Below are 21,907 nucleotides of genomic sequence, written 5' to 3' on the forward strand. Positions count from 1 at the left end.
CTTTAGATTACATAAATTTTACATAAAAAGTATACAGTATTCCCATATACCCCACTTTCTCCCACACTTTCCCACATTAACAACCTCCTTCTTTAGTGTGGTACATTTGCTACAATTGATGAGCACATATTGAAGCATTGCTACTACCTGGAGACTATAGTTTACATCGTAGTTTACACCATGTCCCACACAGTTTTGCAGGTTATGACAAAATATATAATGTCCTGTATCAGCCATTGCAATGTCATGCAGGACAATTCCAATGTCCCCAAAATAATCCCATGTTATACCTATTCTTCCCTCTCCCTCTCCGCAGAGCCTCTGTTGGCCACTGCCTTTATATCAATGATAAAAATTCTTCCATTGCTAGAATAATAACAACTCCATAATAGAACAATAATAAGTCTACTTTAGTCCATTGTTCATTCCCCAGTCTTGAGGACTTGGGGATCATGATGCCCACTCTGTTTTGAATTGAGAGGGGGCTTAGATACCATGGGGCAGATGGATAGAACTGCCTTGCTTGCAGTTGCAGACACTCTCTGTTCCTTGGGATGGGCACCATCATCTCCTTGTTAGCTGTCCTGGGTAAGGCCAATGAACTGGAGAGTAGGTGTGGCAACCATGATGAGATTCAGGGCTTGACTGGCACATGAATGGAAGATTTAAGTCTCTGAGACATATATTTAACAAAGCATAGCGCTAATTATAGGTTCAAATAAAAGGGGCAGAAGAGCCATGTATAGAAAAACTATGAATGAGTCTAATTCTGTTACACTGGGGAGCTTAAATTCCCAAGTAAGGCCCACTGACAGGGCACCAACTTCCTGAGCTGTCTGCCCTGCTTATGGTGTCTGGATGTCTCTAGAGCCCTCAGGAGCAATGCTATTTGAGGCAGTATTTACTGTGGCAGTCAATGAGATCCTGCTGAAACGTGCATAAGCATAACCTCTGGAATGACTTCCCGACTCAACTTTGAAATCTCTTAGCCATAAAAATGCAACATCACTGGCTATTAGGGAAATGTAAATCAAAACTACGTTGAGAGATCATCTTACACCTATTTGACAGGCAGCTATTAAAAAAACAGAGGACTGTAATTGTTGGAGAGGATGTAGAGGAAAAGGAACACTCATCCCCTGCTGGGGGAATGCCAACGGGCAGCCATTGAGGAGGACAGTTTGGTGGTCCCTCAGGAAGCTAACTATAGAACTGTCTTGTGATCCAGCAATCCCACTGCTGGATATACACACAGAACAACTGAAAGCAGGGACACAAACAGATATATTCACACCAGTGTTCATAGTGGCATTATTGACTATTGCCAAAAGTTGAAAACAACCGAAATGTCCATCAGCAGATGAAAGGATAAGAAAACTATGGCATACATGCACAATGGAGTGTTACACAGCTATAAGAGGAATGCAATATTAACACATGGCATAATATAAATAAAACTTGAAGACCTCCTCTTGAGTGAAATAAGCCAGGCACTTAAGGACAAATATTACATGACTTCACTGTTGTGACTTAAGGAAATAATAAAGAAATGACTTTAGACATCCTTCCAAGCCATCACTTTTAGGTTCCTCATAAATACTGTTTTTCTCTACTGATAGAGTTTTTCTCTAGATTTATGCTAGTGAGTAAAAATCATCCTGGTCACGTTAGGATGTAAATTTTCTATTTAATTCATGTAACAAATACTTCATTCCTTCAAATAGAAAATTGTTTGAAGAACAGTTTCAAATTGGAATTCTTAGAGATCAATTGTAGTTTAAGATTGACTAGACCATTTTTAGGGTTCAAGTGATATGAGATAGGTGAAATATGATTATAGCTTCAGAATTTAAATCCAGTTTCTGAAAATGAAAAATGCAGTTCTATAATTTTTAAAAAATATAGCTATGTACCTGTTACATTGCTAGTTAAAAAGAGGAAGTGCCAGGGTAATGTTTATTAAAAAGCAAAAGAATGCAGTCCTAGACATGTGGGTATGACTGTGAAAAAAAGCACTTAATACCTGGAGACAACAGCAGAAGGATGATATTGTGTGTACCTGGTGGCTTAATAACATATTTTTCAAACTTATATACTCAAACCAGTTTTACTTTTAATTCAAAAAATCAAGGAAATTACTTTTAAAGTAGCTCATTCCACAAACTAAAACGGAAAGTTCTTCCAATTAAAAATCAAATGATCGAGACAACCAGCAAGATGGTGGTGGAGTACAGAGCTTCTAGAGTTAGCTCCTGCTACGGGGCAGTTAGTAAATGCCCAGAGCTCTCTGGAGCTAGCTAGAGCAACTGGTTAGGGGCTCCAGGAGGCCAGAAGAGCATCCTGCCACATCCTTGAAGGAATGGAAGGAGGAGACGCCCGTCTGCAGAGAAGACTTGTAAGTAGAGGCTCCATGCCACGGAGGCCAGTGCCCATCCTCCCCTGGAGGCACAAGCCTCCTTGGGAGCTGTTCCCCGGCTGGAATTGAAAGCTCCACTTCCCCAAAACGGGAGAGGAAGAGACAATTGAGCAGAAACTTCAGCTACTGATGAGTAAATTCAACGGGTGAAAGTATAATCTTAAGAACAGTTAAAGTTTGAGCCTGTCCAGGTAGAAAGAGGCCGGGAGCCACCATCTTAACTCTGTCTGGCATGAGGTGAAGTGGAGTGGACTGAGAGTCCCAGTGCTGGTGGGGACCGGCTTCTTTCCTTCCAGGTCAGATTGCAGCTCCAGCCTAAGCCCCAGTGCCACCTCTGACAGGGAAGAAGCTGCAGGGACCTGTGCCAGCCTCTCCGGGAGATTGCTGGCCAAGCCACAGAGGTGAGTGATTGTCCTACTCTGGTGGCACAAGCCACCCCAAGAGCTGTTCTGTGCTTGGAATTGGAAGCTCCATTTCCCAAAAACAGGAGAGGAGGACACGGTTGGCTGCTGATTTCAGCTACTGATTGGTAGACTTGGATGGCTAAGGAATAACCCTGGGAACAGCTGGGATGTGAATATGTCCAAGCTGGAAAGGAAAGAAGCCAGTGGCCGCCATTTTGACCTGCCCCCAGCCTGAGGGGAAGCCTGGCTGATCAAATAACACAGTGATGGTAGTAACCTGTTTCTTTCACCCAGATCAGCCTGCAGTCCTGGCCTAGGTTTCAGCCCCTCCTCTGGCAGGAAGGAGGGTGGCTAGCTCTTCATCAGTCTATCCAGGTAATGCTGGGTACCTTTGGCTGCCACAAAGTGAATAATCTGAAGTCTACTGGGGCAACTGTGGTCATCTTGGGCCCACACAGCACAGATTGCTGCCCACACCTGCAGCTCCATCCGCACACCAGGCAGGGGGAAAGGGGAATGAAGCTTCATCAGGCTCTCTGGGTAACCACAGTCTGGGCCTGCACAACTTGGATTATTCCACACAACTGTGACTCTGTCCCTTCCCCTGGCAAAGGAGAAAGTTGAGAGAAGCTTCATCAGTCCCTGGTGCAATGAGGGCAGCTTGAGCCTCCACAGTTTATAGCACCAATTACATCCTTGGCTGGTACTGCACAACTGGCAAGGGAGAAAGGGCAGAAAGCCCTAAACTAAAGAGAAAAACTGCACCCAGAATAACTACTCTAGTAAGCCAGATGCAAAGACACCAACAAAAAATTACAGTCTACACCAAGAAACAGGAAGATATGGCCCAGTAAAGGAAGAAGATAAGCCTCCAGATGACATAAAGGAGTTGAGACAACTAATCATAGATGTTCAAACAAATCTCCTTAATAAATTCAATGAGATGGCTAAAGAGATTAAGGATATTAAGAAGACATGGATGAGCACAAAGAAGAATTTGAAAGCATGCATAGAAAATAGCAGATCTTATGGGAATGAAAGGTGCAATAAATGACATTAAAAAACACTGGAATCATATAACAGCAGATTTAAGGAGGCAGAAGAAAGGATTTATGAACTTGAAAAAATGGCCTCTGAAAGTGGACATACAAAAGAAGAGATGAAGAAAAGAATGGAAAAAATTGAACAAGGTCTCAGGGAACTAAATGACAGCAAGATATGTGCAAACACACGTATCATGGGTGTCTCAGAAAGAGAAAAGAAGGGAAAAGGGACAGAAGGCATATTTAAAGAAATAATTTTAGAAAATTTCCCAACCCTATTGAAGGACATAGAATGTTCAAGAAGCACAACCTACTCTCATCTGAAAAAATCTGAATAAACCAACCCCAAGACACATACTAATCAGAATGTCAAATGCCAGACACAAGGAGAGAATTCTGAGAACAGCAAGAGAAAAGCAATGCATCATATATAAGGGATACCCAATAAGATTAAGTGCTGATTTCTCACAGAAACCATGGAGGCAAGAAGACAGTGGTCTGATATACTTAAGATACTAGGAGAGAAAAACTGCCAGCCAAGAAATTTATATCCAGCAAGACTGTCTTTCCAAAATGAGGGCAAGATTAGAATATTCACAGATAAACAGAAACTGAGAGAATTTCTAAGCAAGAGACCACATTTTCAGGAAATATTAAAGGGTGTGCTAGAGCCTGAAAAGAAAAGACAGGAGAGAGGGGCCTGGAAGAAAGTCTAGAAATGAAGATTATATCAATAAAAGTAACTAAAAGTGTCAGAAGAGTGGTGAAAAAAATATGACAGAGGAAACTCAAATAAGAATAAACATAACCCATGATGTAAAGCACTCATATTCAGAAAACTGCAGCCCAATGTTAATAGGAATCAAAAAGTCCTAAATAACTGAAGAACATTCCATGCTCATGGATTGGAAGACTAAATATCATTAAGATGTCAGTTCTACTCAAATTGATATACAGATTCAATGCATCCCTGATAAAAGTTCCACCAGCATTTAAAAAAACTTGAAAACACAATTATCAAATTTATCTGGAAGGGTAAGGGATCCTGAATAGCCAGAAACATCATAAAAGGAAAAGCAAACCCTCATGTCCAGACTTTACATCATACTACCAAGCTAAAGTGATAAAAACATCTTGGTACTGGCATAAAGACAGACACATAGATGAATGGGACCAAATTGATGACTCAGAAACAAACCCTCACAGATATGGTCAAGTGATTTTTGACTAGCCTCTCAAACCCACACAGCTCTGGCAGAACAGTCCATTCAGCAAAATGGTGCTGAAAGAACTGGATATCTATAGCCAACAGAAGGAAAGAGGACCTGTATCTCACACCTTATCCAAAAATTGACTCAAAATGGATCAAAAACCTAAAAATAAGAGCAACCATAAAACTGCCAGAAGAAATTGTAGGAAAATATCTTCAAGACCTGCTGGTTGTTGGTGGATTATTAGCAGAGTTAAGAGAAGGACTGAGATAGACTACTGATGTTTAATGTACGTAGAAGTTTTAATTAGCTTTATTGTAAAAGTGTGAAATGTATAGAATGGATGGTAACAAATGGTGAATAATAGCTAGTTTATAAATGGGGATGTGGCTGAAAATGGTAGATTAGGTATGTAAATGCCAATTGATAGAATGCTAGAGAATAATCTAGGAACTGAATAGCACAGTAAATCAAGAGGTGGATGAGAATTGTGGCTGATGGTACACATGCAAGAGTGTCCTTTGTGAGCTAGAGAAACTGTATATCACTACTTCAGGGTGCTGGGAACACATGGGAAAAGTAAACTGGAATGATCTCTGGACTGCGTTTAGCAGTAATAATATAATATGCCAAAGATGTACTGTGTTGATAATGGGGCAGTATGGAAAATGGGAGCCAAATGTATGCTATGAACATGGTAGCAATTAGATGATATTATCTTATCTGTAACAAATGTTCTACCACAATGTGGTGTGTTGATAGAGGGATGTTGTTTGGGAACTCTGCACATGTGCATGATTGTTTTATAAGTTTACAACTTCTGTCATAAAAAATATATAAATGTAAGATAAGGACTATGATTAGTAGTAAGATTTTGACAATATGCTTTCATAATTTGTAACAAACATCTCACGACAATGCAAGGCGTTGGTTGAGGGTTGATGTATGGGACCCTTGTATGATGTTATGCATGCTTTGAAAGTTCACAACTTTTACTATGCACTTGTTTATGTATATTTATATATAAATGATATAAAGATAATAATAATAGGGAGGGTTGTGGTAAAATACTTTGGTTAATAGCAATATTTTGACAATGCTGTTTAATCATTAGTTAAAAAGGTTTAACAACAATGTAAGGTGTTGGTGGTAGGGTGAGTTATGAGAGTCCTTTATGATGTCATATATATTTGTTTTGTAAGTTCATAATTATTACTATACACTTTTTGTTTATGTATGTTTGTATGTGGGTTATATATTTCAATAAATTAATTTTAAAAAATCAAATGATGAAGCACATCTCAGTCACTCAAGATATTATCCAGTGACATTTATATCAGAAGGATAAATGGAAATCCTTAACATTTTCTATTACTAATTAGATTTTATTTTCTTTTAACTTTGAATTATGCAGCCATTATCCAAAATAAAATACAAACATGTTTCTATTATGTAAGTCAAAATTAAATGGAAAGTAAGCAAGAAATTTCAGTTTCTGAATAGAATTTTAAGCAAAAATGGGAAGAAAGAAATGCTGAGACGTGGGAAACATTTATATTTGCTGGATTTCTTTTCTCTTCCTTCTTTCTTTCTTGTTCTGTGGTAAACAGCCCGTGTTAGTCAAGTAAACTGCCTTGGAAGACTGAGGTTTTACTGGCATCAATTCTTCAACCCAGTCTGCCCTTGCCCATGTATTTTTCATTTCCTACCCTCGGCAGGTAATCATACCCCCAGCCCCCCATTTCTTAGTTCCAATGGTTTGCCTTGGTTAGCAGATATTACATACTCTCAGGCTTAAAATGCACTTGTGCATCTCCATTTCCTCTCTCCATAAGAGCATCCTGGGAGAGTTTGCAGAATGACCAGATGCACAGAGTGGAGCTGAGTTGTAACAAGCTGCCAAGTGGCAGCTGACCCCAGACACATGAGCGAGCTGAGGTCCTAAGAACAACTCAGCGAGATCCAAACCTGTAGACTCATGAGTACCTGTGTGTAAGACACAGAGATGTGTGCCTATTTGTTATGCAGCATTATGGCAAAAATGGTGAACCTTGGTAACTGAGATAGCTATTTATATATGTTTTTTTTTTTTTTTTACATTTTCTGTCTATAATTTTTAACCTTCATTTGTCATTTAAATTTCTGTTATGGAACACTTATAATAGATTAGATGACATGCATTTCTAGTTTCAGTATTTTAAATTTTGTGCAATTCAGTGCATGTACTTTATAAAAGTATCAAATCAAATTTAATAAAAATGATGACAGCTCAGCAAAAGCAATTACAGTTAATAAAAGTTACTTATAAGCTTAATTTATATTATGGGAACTTCAAGTCCCTTAACCAAAAAGTGGAAAATAAAATGAAAATGAAATATGATTTATTGCACAAGCATTAACCTAAAATGGAGGCAAACATAATGATTGGCATAATTCCTATCTCTTAGAATAACCATCTTGTAAGGAAGGGTACCAATTAAAGCATGTAAATCTTATTTAAATTCGGTATATTATGCACTTTTCTGCTCCAGCCAGACGGGGTTAACAGTGAGTCAAAGCTAACTCTGGCTTCAGCCAAAATCAGAATATCTGTTTTGAATCTTCTGCATACAGTACTCAAGAACTATTATTACCTGTACTATAATTAAATTTAAATAAAAACTCCACACCTACCACTTATTAAAAAGGTCATTTAAAACTACAAATGTCTACTACTTCAGAGGAGTTTCTTAGGTTTTCACCATTAATCATAATACTGTCAAGAACCAAACATATTTTAACTTTCCTTCAGTGACCGATTCAAATTACTGGACTAATTGTTTGACAGTTTGGTTTAGACAATGCCTTTCATTTTCTATATGTCACTAAGAGATATCTCCATCTACCTTTTATTCTTTTTCTTTCTTTACTAAAAAGACTACAGTTTGTGCACTACTTTTAAAAATTACATTTACTGATCTGATTGGCACACTTCACAATAGCCTCTTAAAATGTATTTTATATCAGAATTAGAAGGTGATTTTAATTTTTAGTGAAGAAAAGAATCTAACTACATACTCAATGCTGTCTCTTTTCCTTGAAGCCGTGAAGAAAAGTACAGGAAATAATCTTTATGCTGACATGTTTTCAAAAAAGTTAGAAAAATGTTTTCTGGAAACTCATTTATATACGAAGTCCTAAACAGCAGCAACTGAGACCATGCCTGTTCCTGTTCACACCTGATTTAATTTCTCTCTAATTCCCTGGAAATTGCAACCCCCACTCTCAATTCACTCACTCACCACACAGAGAAAAGTGACTTGAGCAGTTTGAATCTGCAGACACAGAATGTGCAAAATCTGCTCTTTTCCTTGTCCTGATCATTTCCATTTGGATTTTTGGTAAATGAGAAACTACTTGCTGGAGGGAGAACAGCAAGGGCTGAAGGCTGGTGACGCTGGTGTCTGCCAGGATCTGCGTTTAGCCCCTCCCTGGCTTTGGGAAGCCTGCATTTCCAGACACTCCAGTGCTCGAGCTGGAACAGTAACAGCAAGCGGTAATTCCAGCCTCTCTGATGTGCCTTTGCTAAGTATCTTGCCTGCTTTACCCTGTTGAATCCACAGAGCGAGTCTAGGATGAGATCTTAGTGTCATCCTTATTGGGAAGATGTTAAGCAGCTCATCCACAGTCTTATAGCTGGTAAGACGTTGTTGAGGGTTTTCTCAGCTTTGACAGCCATTCTGCAGGGATTTTACACCTGTGATTTCATACCTTACAAATGACTAGCTGTTACTAGCTAATAAGAAACAAATAAGGAAACCAAGTTTCAGAACCATTATGACTTACTCAAAAAAGGTCGCCAGAAAAGGCTGCAGTAGAATTCAAATTTCATGCTCTACCTGTATTACATGTTCTCTTCCTGCATTACATGGTCTCTTCAAATGACATAGCCCACCTGCGCATGGGGGCAGGGAGTGTTTAGAAAGGCACACAGTGCTCTGAAACCCGGAGTCACGCTTGCATTGCTCTCTACTGCACAGGAGCATCCACTGAAGAGCTTCCAGTCTTCCTGCTCCACTTATCTTGGACCTGAAAAATCCATCCTCAGTGTCAGGAGGGTAATTTACCTGCTTTGCCTAAGCTACACCATTGTCAGTGTTGGAGAAAATACGGCGCTTACTGGGACACGGAGGCTGATTGACCATAAGCAAAGAATTTATTTACTGAGAAGCTCTCCCAATAGAGGGGGTCTGAAGAACAGACTTTAGCAGCCCTATCAGCATGCTGGGAGTCTGAAGACAGACTTCAGCCCACCCCTGGAAGGGGGGACTTGAATTTATGCAGAACTTTCCTAGGCGGGAAATGCTAGTTAGAGGCAGGGAGTTGAGGGAGTCTATGGCTTCTCGGAATGCTGCAGGAGTAAATGTTTCCTTTGATCTTAAGGTTTTAAAGGGTTTGTGAATAGTGAGGGTTCTGTCTCTGTCTCCCTCTGATTTGCAGGTAGAGCTCATGAAGATCTCCATCTCCCTCTGATGTGCAGATGGTGAAGATCTCTATCTCCCTTTACTCCTGTCTCTTCGGGATTCCTTTGTTTAACCTGTGGGAGAGTGCCATGCCCTCAGACATGCAGGAGGGGGTTTACCTTTTTCCCAATGCATATCAGGGGAAATTGAGGTATGACTTGTTATTTACTGCAAACCTCTAACAGTCAGCAAATGTTGAACTTTCTCCATTTTAAGATGCTCATTGTTGCATTTCAAATAGGCTTCTTTGTTTAAATGGGAACAATATTTATTTCAAAATATTGCTGTGACACTTTATCTAATATATTTACAGTACCTGGTGGACAGGATGCACTCAAAACCACTGGACCTTGATGTAAATGGTTACGTTATAATTTTCCCTTTTTAATTATTACTTGAAGCCATTGCAGGTAAAATGTTCAAATCCAGGGACACATTTTGGACTTTCAGTACATGCCCATTAGAGGAATGTGTGTCACCCTTGTAGGCATGGCTGTACAAACACAAAGAGCCTCGGGCATCAGTGCTTTGCAGACCAGTCCTGAAGAAGGGAAAGACTATTCCTGATTCTGAGGCCTTAAGGTGGAGTGAAGGAAGCAAGGAACATAGTGCGTCTCTTTACTAACCATGCGACCTTGGTCAGTCATATAAATTCTCTCTTCCTAGTTTTTCACCTGTTAAATAATAATTATTTTAAAAATTCTTAAGTTTACTCTTATTTTTATCTGTAAAATGGGAAAAAATAAAAACACCTCTTGTGCTTTGTGGATAGGCAACTACTAAACAAATGTGTTTATTATGATTATATAAGAAGATTCTCTGATATTTTTATCAATACTATTTAAGCCATTGTGCAAGAATGCACATGCTGAAGGTTGAATTTCTTTTAATTATTTTTTTATTGCCTCACGCTAATGAAGTTCTCCTGGAATCCTATTCTATAGGACCTAGCACATCATCAGCACTTGATCTGTCCACATATTTTGAAGGTTTCCTTTTTAGTTGGTAGATACCATGTGTTACACTTTTATATGTTCTCAACTACATGTTTATAGGTTTTCCAAGAAATAACGGCACCCAAAGATGAAGCCATATTTTTGTCAAGGTCAGTGATTTTCTTTTTTTTTTTTATTTAATTCCCCTCCCCACCCCCGGTTCTCTGTTTTCTGTGTCTTTTTGCTGCGTCTTGTTTCTTTGTCCGCTTCTGTTGTCGTCAGCGGCACGGGAAGTGTGGGCGGCGCCATTCCTTGGCAGGTTGCTCCCTCCTTCGCGCTGGGTGGCTCTCCTTATGGGTGCACTCCTTGCGCGTGGGGCTCCCCTACGCGGGGGACACCCCTGTGTGGCACGGCACTCCTTGTGCGCATCAGCACTGCGCATGGGCCAGCTCCACACGGGTCAAGGAGGCCCGGGGCTTGAATCGCTGACTTCCCATGTGGTAGACGGACGCCCTAACCACTGGGCCAAAGTCCATTTCCCAAGGTCAGTGATTTTCTTAACCCCAACTCACTCCTCTACCTCTACATTCTTTTTAATTGAAGCTTTTTTTTTTAAGATTTATTTTTTATTTATTTCTCTCCCTTTCCCCCCATTGTCTGCTCTCTGAGTCCATTTGCTGTGTGTTCTTCTGTGTCTGCTTGCATTCTCATCAGGTGGCACTGGAAATCCATGTCTCTTTTTGTTGTGTCATCTTGCTGCGTCAGCTCTCCATGATTGTGGAGCCACTCCTGGGAAGGCTGTGCTCTTTTTACACAGGGTGGCTCTCCTTGCGGGGCGCACTCCTTGCATGTGGGGCTCCCCTACACGGGGGACACCCCTGCGTGGCACAGCACTCCTTGTGTGCTGCAGCACTGCATGTGGGCCAGCTCATCACACAGGTCAGGGTTTGAACCCTGGGCCTCCTGTGTGGTAGGTGGACGCTCTTATCAGTTGAACCAAATCTGCTTCCCTCTAGCTTAACATTTTAATTCTTTCTTACACTATGTGTGTGTGTGTGTGTGTGTGTGTGTATAGAATTTGAATATGCTTCTTTGGGGAAATTATTAAAACTTGCGTGGAATAAAGTGCATTTCTACATACAAGCGATAAGGTTTGTTTATTCATCAAGTTAAACCTGCTCAATTCATGTAAACAGTGTAAGTCACTTTCTGCACTGCAATAAGAAATGAGCTATTCCACTCAGGTTACCATGTGACAGTTTATAATATACGCCAAGCATGGCTCTACATTTTGAGTAGGAATTTACCCAATAAAAAGTTAAGGTTGTAGAAGTGGGTGCCTCTTGTAGAACTTGAGAAAACCAAACTATTATTCTTTACCACAGTGGATGCACAATCACACATTTAATTTCCTGCCCTAACTTCTCTGAACCGAGACTGGACGTGTGGCTTCACGGGAAGCCTCCCATTTGGGGAGAGCAGAGTCCAGGCTCAGCTGGTTCAAGGCGCTGCCTCGACCTGTCCTGACCGGGAAACTCAGGAGGACGGACGATGAGCGAGTCAGCATTTCTCGCCACCCCATCCTGGGTGGAAGGAGCTTTCGGGGTTTCTAGGGGACCCCTGAGCTAGCGCCGCCTGCACTCCCCAGCACCACCGCGGGGGGCGCCCCGGGGCCCAGCTCAGGTGGGCTTGGAGCTGGCCTGAACTGGAGAGAGACCCTGCCCCATGAGGCGGGTGGGGGTACTGCGGCCTCAGAGCCAGAAGAGACGTGGGGGCTTCTTCCCCGGCCCCCTGGAGAGCCAGGACGGCGTCTGCGAGGGGCGGGCGGAGAGAAGGGCCAAGAACGCAGAGGGGAGGGGCTCGGGGCAGGGGCAGGGGCTCGGGGCATGGGCTCGGGGCAGGGGGTCGGGGCAGGGCCAGGCCAGCAGGGCCCGCGGAGCCTCGCAGGGCCGCCCCCGCCCGCCCCCGCCCGCCCCCGCCCGCCCGGAGCCGCAGCCTCGCGGGGCCGCCCCCGCCCGCCCCCGCCCGCCCGGAGCCGCAGCCTCGCGGGGCCGCCCCCGCCCGCCCGGAGCCGCAGCCTCGCGGGGCCGCCCCCCGCCCGCCCGCAGCCGCAGCCTCGCGGGGCCGCCCCCGCCCGCCCCCGCCCGCCCCCGCCCGCCCGGAGCCGCAGCCTCGCGGGGCCGCCCCCGCCCGCCCGGAGCCGCAGCCTCGCGGGGCCGCCCGCCCGCAGCCGCAGCCGCAGCCTCGCGGGGCCGCCCCCGCCCGCCCGCAGCCGCAGCCCGGCGTCGGGGCGCAGGCGGCTGCGAGTGGAGCCCTGCGCGGGGGCCTCCGGCGGCGCACACGGGGCGCACTCCTTTTCTCCGGGGGTGCTGGAGCGAAGCGCGGGCTGGTTCTGAGAAGGCTCTGAACTTCCGGGCAGCCCTGGCAGGGCTGCTCGCAGGGCTTTCCCGCTTATCCGCTCTGCAGTAGTTTTATTAGTTTGCCAAAGATGTGCTGATGCGAAGTGCCAGAATGCGCTGGCTTTCTGCAGGGGTTTTACTGGCCTAAAAGCTCACAGTTACAAGCCGTGGAAAGACCACCTCGGGGCACCACGAGAGGCGCTTGCTCCCAGCGCCGCTGCCCGCGGGGAAGGCCTGAGGCTGGCTGCCCTGTGCGTGCTCCCGCCTCCCCGCCCGGGCTCCGGGGCCCAGCCTCTCCCGGCGCCTGCTGGAAGGGCCCCGCAGGCCGCCCTCCTGGCAGAGGCCTGGGTTCCTCCCGGGCCTCCTGCGTCGGTCTCCGGAGTTGTTCTTTCTCGGGTCTTCAGCCGTGAGCAGCCAGGCAGGGGCTGGTGTCCCCCCGGGCCTCAGACCTGAGCCTTCTCCTTCTGTCCCGCTGCGGGATCCAAATCCACAGAGCTCTGCGCTGGGGTCTGTTAAGGGAGGGTCCCTTTATAGCAGATCCAGCAGGGGATGGGACACAACTGCGCCACGCCCACTGACAGCCACCAATCAGGAGTCGGAGATTAACCTTAACCGGTAATTGACTCAAGGGCTCTCCACTGAAGGGAGTGCCATCAAAGGGTATCACACCCAGAGGAGCAGATGTGATTACACACATCATCTTTCCTTGTTTGGGAGTCATAAAATAATCTCAAACTGCCATATACTCTAAAGTATATACAACGTTATCCCTTTTTGTCCAGGAGAAGAATGCTTACTTTTGTTGATGAGTATTTGAGGTAGCTCAAGTTCTAATGAACCTTGAGTAAATTTATTAGCAGGGGAATAGCACGTGAAAGTCTTCATTTATTCCTCCTTTGCATGCTGCACTTTTAGGGATCATGTCTAAAAGGGAAGTGCCTAGCAGACTTTCCTTGTACTGCATTAGACAATAACTTCACAATACTTCAGAATGGAAGTTTCTGCATCTGTTCTATATTAAGATGTCAATATTTCTGATATATTTTTTCTAATATAAAACACAATTCAGAAGCAGAGCAGATGGCCATCCAGAATATCTGGAGCTATATCCTAAAGACTTTGCAATTTTACCATCCGTGAAAAAGGAATTCCATTTCTATTTTAGAACATTTTCACTTAAAATTTGGAATATTTCTAATCTTGATCATTGTTCTTTAAGTATTGTATTTTTATTATGTTATCATTGGTCCTGTTCCTGATTTTTGTTGATCTGGTAGAAATTTATTACTTTTATCTTGGAACCATAATTATTCGGAATTTTGTAATAGATCAAAAACTTCGTAAGTTGTATTTTTTGTGATTTTTTAATTAATTTTTTAAAAGAATCTTAGATTACATAAATGTTACATAAAAAATAAATAAGATTCCCATATGCCACACCCCCTTCCCCCTCACACTTTCCCACATTAACAACATCTTTCATTAGTGTGGTACTTTTGTTACAATTGATGAACACATATTGAAGCATTGCTACTAACCGTGGACTATAGTTTATGCTTTTCTTGCATAATTTTATTGATTATGACAAAAAGTATGACCTGTATCCATCATTGCAATGCCATACAGGACAATTCCTGTGTCCAAAAAAGCTGTAATATTACACCTATTCTTCCCTCTCCTTCCCCTCAGAACCTCTGGTGGCTACTGCCTTTATACTGATGCTAAAAATTCCTTCATTGCTAGAATAATAATAAGTCTATAATAGATAATAGTAAGTCTACTTTAGTCCACTGTTCAATCCCCAATGTTGAGGATTTTGGGATGGTGATGCCACTCTGTTTCTAATTGAGGGGGGCTTAGATCCCATGGGGTGGATGGGTGGAACTATCTTGCTAGCAGTTGCAGATACTCTCTGTTCCTTGGGATGGGTATTGTCTATTATCGTCTCCTTGTTACTTTTCCTAGGTTAGTCCAATGAACTGGAGAGTAGGTGTTGCAACTCTGCTGAAGTTTAGGGCTCAACTGGCACATTAATAGACCACAGATTTAAGTCTCTGGGACACATATTTAACAAGTATAATGCTAATTATAGGTTCAAATAAAAGGGACAGAAGAACCATTTAAAGGAAATTATAAATGAGTCTAACTCACTGGGGAGCATACATTCCAAGTAAGGCCCACTGACAGGGTGTGGAAATCCTGAGATTTTCTGCCCTATTTATAGGGTCTAGATGTCTCTAGAACCATCAGGACTCCCACTGTTTGGGGCACTGTTTACTGTGGCAGTCAGTGAGATCCTGCCGATACGTGCATAATGTCCTGAGGTTACTCTGGAAGGACCTCCCGATTCAGTTTGAACTCTCTTAGCCTTATAAACTCATTTGTATTTAACATTTCTCCCTTTTGGTCAAGGTCTTCTTCCAGATGCATTGCGAGTTGGTGCTTGGTAATAATCTCTCAGTGCCAGGGAGGCTCTCCCAGGAGTCATGTCTCACCATGGGGGAAAGATAGTTCATTTATATGTTGAGTTTGGCTTAGAGAGAGGCCACATTGGAGCAACAAGGAAGCTTTCAAGGGGTAATTCTTAGGCGATATATAATACTAGGCTGAGCTTCTATTTCACAAGAAAAGGTTCATAAGTACAGTCATCAATATCAAGGGCCTGGTGTAATGGTCTGTCTTCCTTCACTAGTCACTGTCCTTTTATTGGGGGGGCTCTTGCCATCCTATTAGAGGATGTAGCAGGACTACCAGGACAGGAATTCAATATACTTTCAGTTATTTTGCAGATCTCCAAGATTGGAGACAACACCCCAAGAACACTAGAACATATCCATATGCCTTAGAGGCATGCTCCAGGTGCACCCCTCCCCACTCATCCCCCATTACTGATACCCTGCATCAGTGATCCTCCCCTGCCACAGTTGTGTCCCTTCTGTGATCCAAAACTCCTCTAAAAACAAGCCAACAAATTAACCAAATAGAATTAATAAGAAACTGAAATAATAATAGTTGTTTAAAAAACAAATAAAATTAAAAATTTAAAAATTTGAAATAAAATTAAAGTTTTTTAGGCATTGTGTCTTTCATCACTTTAAAATCTGTTGTCTTACATCTACAGTAACAATTTTTTCCATGTATTCCCCTAGTGTCTTATTTCTTTCATTTTATCTTCAAAGAAGCTTTACATTACAGAAAAGTCACATAGAAAATATAGGGGATTCCCATATAGCCAACACCCTCCCCATTTTCCACTTTCCCCTATTAATAACATTTTACATGCAGATGATACATTTGTTACAATACTAACCATGGTCAGCGGTGTACATTACAGTTCAGATTTCACACTGTACATGTTTATAGGCTTTGAAGAAATTTAAAATTGCAAGATCATGAAGAACAATTCCAATGCCCTAACAATGCCCTATGTTCCATCTATTCTATTCTCCTCTCCCCCTCCCCTTGGAACCTATGGTAATCACTAAATTTCAATTCTTGAAGAATAAGATTCATGGTTACTTACAATAATATTGAGGGCTTGACATATCAGTCTGTTTTCTTTTATAAGGCACTGCTTATGTTCTTGAGATACTTGCCCCTCTAATTGAGAACGTAGTAGGACTTCCCAAGATGCAAGTTTAATATTTTCTTGTTTATTGTGTGGGTCTCCAACCACTGAAAGAACACACTATGGTGAGATGAACACTTACATATTCCATAGAAGCCTGTCCAGGTGCACCTATCCCTCATATCTCCCTACACCTGATGCCCTACACCAGTAAGCCTACCCTGCCATATTTGCCAAATAAACATTCCTACCATTGTAGTTTTAACACAAACCTGCAAATCCTCAGAGTTCACGTGCTTCTTCCTCCAACCCTCCCCCCAGTTTCATGAATAGTCCAACCCAACCCCCCCCCGCCCTACTTTCCCTCACAGACCAGCACTGCTGAACCCAATCACATCACTACACAACTCTCATGGCCAGCCACCGCCCAACTACACCCTTCCACCTCATCATAGACTTTGCCCATATAGCCATCACACAGCTCACCACCCTCTACTCCCTTTCTGTCTCCTGTTAACCTGTCTTTCAGATTCTAGCTCTGTGAGTCTGCTCAGTTTTCCTTAAGTCATATCTGTGAGGTCACATAATATTTGTCCTTCAGTGCCTGGATTGCTTCACTCAAAATAAGGTCTTCAAGATTCATCCATGTTATTCCATGTGTTAATACTGCATTACTTCTTACAGCTGAGTAATATTCCTCTGTATATATATACCACAGTTAACTTATTCATTCATCTATTGATGGACACAGGTTGCTTCCATCTTTTGGCCATAGTGAATAATGCTGCTATGAACATTGGTGTACATATGTCTGTTTGTGTCCCTGCTTTCAATTCCTCTGGGTATATACCCAGAAGAGGGATTGCTGGATTATATGGGAATTCTATAGTTAGCTTCCTGAGGAACCACCAAAGTGTCCTCCACAATGACTGCACGATTATCCATTCCCAGCAGCAGTGGATAAGGGTTCCCATTCCTCCACCTCCTCTCCAACACTTGTAGTCCTCTGTTTTTTTAATAGCTACCTGTCTAATGGGTGTAAGAAGATATCTCATTGTAGTTTTGATTTGCTCTTCCCTAATCGCTAGTGATTTTAAGCATCTTTTCATGTGCCATTTCTATTTCTTCTTTGGAGAAGTGTCTATTCGAATCTCTTGCCCATTTTTAAAATCGGCTGTTTGTGTTTATATTTTCAGGATGTAGGATTTCTTTATATATGTTGGCTATTAGGCCCTTATTGGGTAGATGGTTACCAAATATCTTCTCCCATTGTGTAGACTGCCTTTTCACTTTATTAATAAACCCCTTTGAAGTTCAAAAGCTTTAAATTTTAATGAGGTCCCATTTATCTATTTTTTTGTTCCATTGCTTACACTTTGGATATAAAGTTTATGAAACAATTTCCTACTATAAGAGCTCATAGATGCTTTCCTACATTGTTTTTTAGGAGCTTTGTGGTCTTGGCTCTTACATTTAGATCTTTGATCCATTTTGAGTTAATGTATGGTCTTGGCTCTTACACTTGGATCTTTGATCTATCTTGAGTTAAATTTGTATAAAGCATGAGATGGTGAGCCTCTCTTATCCTTTTGGGTATGGATATCCAATTCTCCAAACATGATTTATTGAAGAGGCCTTGTTGAATGTCTGTTGACTGTATATGTGAGGATCTACATCAGAGGTCTCAATTCTGTTCAGTTGGGCAGTATGTCTATCTTTTTGCCAATATCATGCAGTTTTGACCACTGTAGCTTTGTAATATGTTTTAATGTCAGGTGATGTGATTCCTCCAATTTCATTTTCCTTTCTCAATATGTCTTTGGGTATTCAGGGCCTCTTGCCCTTCCAAATCAATTTTATAGTTAGTTTTTCCAATTCAGTAAAAAATACTGTTGTATATTTTATTGGATTTGTGTTAAATTTGTAATCAATTTGGGTAGGACAGACATCTTAATGATGTTTAGTATTCCAATCCATGAACACAGAATATTCTTCCATTTATTTAGGTCTTTTTTTAAATTTCCTTTAACAAAGTTGTGCAGTTTTCTGTGTACAAGTCCTTTACATCTTTAGTTTTTTCCTAGGTATTTTATTCTTTGAATTGCTATTGGAAATGCAAATTTTTTCCTGATTTCCTCCTCAGATTGCGCATTCTTAGTGTGCAGAACTGCTGTTGATTTTTGCACATTGATCTTATATCCTACCAATTTACTGAACTTGTTTATCAGCTCTAGAAGCTTTATAGTAGATTTTTCAGAGCTTTCTATGTATAGGATCATATCATCTGCAAATAGTGAAATTTTTATTTCTTCCTTTCTAATTTGGATGCCTTTTATATGCTTTTCTTACCTAAGTGCTCAAGTAAGTACTTCTAACACAATGTAAAATAACAGTGGTGACAGTGGACATCCTTGTCTTGTTTCAGGTCTTAGAAGGGAAGCCAGTATCATTTTGCTATTGAACAAGGTATTAGCTGAAGGTTTTTCATATATACCCTTTATCATGTTGAGGGAGTATCTTTCTATTCATTTCTTTTGAAGTGTTTTATGAAGAAAGTGTGCAGTATTATATTTTGTCAAATGCTTTTTCTATATCTATAGAGATGATAATGTGTTTTTTTTCTTTAGATCTGTTCATGTGGAATGCTACCTTGATTGATTTTATGTTGAACCATCCTTGCATACCAGGGATGACACCCACTTGGTCATGGTATAATTCATTTGATGTGTTGAATTCTATTAGCAAGTATTTCATTGAGGATTTTAGCAACCAGGTTCATTAGAGAGATTGTTCAGTGGTTTTCTTTTATTGGAATGTCTTTATGTAGCTTTGGTATTAGGATGTTGGCATTGTAGAATGAGTTAGGCAATTTCCCTCTAATTCTATTTTTTGAAGATTTTAACCTGGATTGGTATTAGATCTTTCCAGAATGATTGGTAGAATTCAACTGTGAAGCCATCTGGTCCTGGGCTCTTCTTAGTTGGCATATTTTTCATGACTAATTCAATCTCATTACTTGTGATGGGTCTGTTGATTTCATCAAATTCTACTTTCATCAATGCTAGGTGCTTGTGTGTTTCTAGAAATGTGTCCATTTCGTCTAAGTTTTCCATCTTGTTGGCATACAATTTATCATAGTATCCTCTTATGATACTCTATTTCTGTAGGATCAGTGGTGACATCTCCTTCCTCATTTCTTATTTTATATATTGGCATCTTTCTCTTTTTTTCTTTGTTAGTCAAGCTAATGGTTTGTCAATTTTATTAGTCTTCTCAAAGAACCAGTTTTTGGTTTTGTTAATTTTGTCTAGTGCTTTCTTATTTTCAATTTCATTTCGCTCTGCTCTAATCTTTCTAATTTCCTTCTTTCAACTTTCTTTGGGATAAGTTTGTTATTATTTTTTCTAATTCCTCCAGGTATGTGGTTAGTTTGATTTTAGCTCTTCTTTTTTAATATAGGCATGTATGGCTATAAATTTCCCCTCACTACTGCTTTTGCTGCATCCCATAGGTTTTGATATGTTTTGTTGTCATTTTCATTCATTTCAAGATAGTTATTTATTTTGCATTTTCCTCCTTGACTCACTGATTGTCTAAGAGTGTGTTTTTTAACTTCCGTATCTTTGTGCCTAACCTGTTCCTCTGCCCCTTACTGAATTCCAGCTTCATTCCGTTGAGGTAAAAGAAATTACTTTGTATAATTTCAATTTTACTGAATTTGTTGAGAGTTGTTTTGTGGACTAACATGTGGTTGATCCTGGAGAAGATCCATGTGTACTTGAGAAGAATGTATATCCTGCTGTATTGGGTGTAATGTTCTATATATGTTTATTAGGTCTAGATCCTCTAATTTGTTATTCAAGGTCTCTGTTTCTTTACTGACCCTCTGTTGAGATGTTCTTTCTAATGGTGATATGGTGTACTAAAATCCCCCAGTATAACTGTAGATACATCTATTTCTCCCTTTAGTTTTTCCAATGTTTGCCTCATATATTTTGAGGCTCCCTCGTCAGATACATAATTATTCATAATAACTAAAAAGTGGAAACAACATAAATGACCATCAAATAATGGATGGATAAATAAAACCTGGTATATCTATACTATGGAATATGGTTCAGCCATAAAAAGAAATGCATGCTAAACACGGATGAATCTTGCAAACATTCTCAGTGAAAGAAACCAGACATAAAAGTCCAAATATTTGATTTTATGTCTATAAAATGTCCAGAATAGTAGACATTTCTTGGGAAATAATAGATTGTTTACCTATAACGTTATTTCTGAAAACAAAGATATAATTGACCTTGAAGAGCAGGAAGTTTTTATGGCTATGATAACAATATGCCAAGTTCTTTTGAGTAGGTGATAATGTTATAGTCACTTAAAGATTGTTCATAAAGTGCTGCTGTTTTCACTTTTGTAATAGGCTTCCATATGCCTACGTGCTGCTCTTGGGCCATGTTTAATATCAGTTGTTACAGCTGATTTATATTGAATATTCATAACATTTAGAACAACTAACCTACATGACTGGACATTTCTAACAGTTACGTGATAAAATTTTTTGCTCATTTCTCTGCAAAAAGGACACCTTTCCCCCAGTTTGCATTCTAGAATGTAAAACTGTTTTCTTTAAATACATGTCTCCAAGGTTTTCACATATCTGGCAGGTGCAATTATGACATTATGTTTTAGTAAGTAATTCTTGGTGCTTCAGTGGTGGAGCTATTGCTGTACAATGTTTTTCTAACATGGCTGCTGAGATATAATATGTGGTCATAAAACCGGGAAACTGGTTTTAAAGTGGAGGTAAAAAACAATCCTGATGTTTCAATTAACATATACTTTCAATGTAATAATTTGAAAAATAATTGAGGCATAAAACATTTGATATTTTAAGTAGTTTAAAATTAGTAATTATGGAATTATACATAAACACTTTATCTCTTTAATAGATCCTTTCAAATCAAAAGGAAAACATGGTATAATATCATACAACTGTTGCTACCAGTAATTTTTTAGATGATGGCACTTCAGAATAACATAATATTTGCTTCTAATTGATGGTGTATGTCTTTACTTCTGTAACTATTCTTTGAACTTGCAATATTACAAATGAAATCTTAAGGGGATATAAATCAGAAAATAATATTGAATATTTAATTTTATCTGCCTCTTGAGTTAATTCATTAGTGGCTTTCAGAATAATATAACTTGTAGTTCCATTACTTGACTTAGTCTGAACACAGAGACCATGGACACAGATTTTTCCAAAACCATTTGTTTTTTTTAGACCACAATCAAGTGAAGAGATAGGAAACACTGTTAGGAATCTCTTTTCAGCCATGGATTGGCAGTGATTCTTGTCTACTGCTGCCTCTTGGCTTGTACTTGAGGTCCCCATATCATTTTTTCCATAGCAAACT

The 21,907-nt window shown here is 40.7% G+C and overlaps 1 pseudogene; it reads right to left on the reverse strand.

The window, feature by feature from the left end:
• Positions 1 to 13,054: 13,054 nt before the first annotated feature.
• LOC101423673 (frizzled-6 pseudogene) overlaps positions 13,055 to 21,907 on the reverse strand; it is a 35,545-nt pseudogene continuing 26,692 nt past the window's right edge.

This window comes from Dasypus novemcinctus, chromosome 8 (genome assembly GCF_030445035.2).
Source record: "Dasypus novemcinctus isolate mDasNov1 chromosome 8, mDasNov1.1.hap2, whole genome shotgun sequence".
Classification (NCBI taxonomy): domain Eukaryota; kingdom Metazoa; phylum Chordata; class Mammalia; order Cingulata; family Dasypodidae; genus Dasypus; species Dasypus novemcinctus.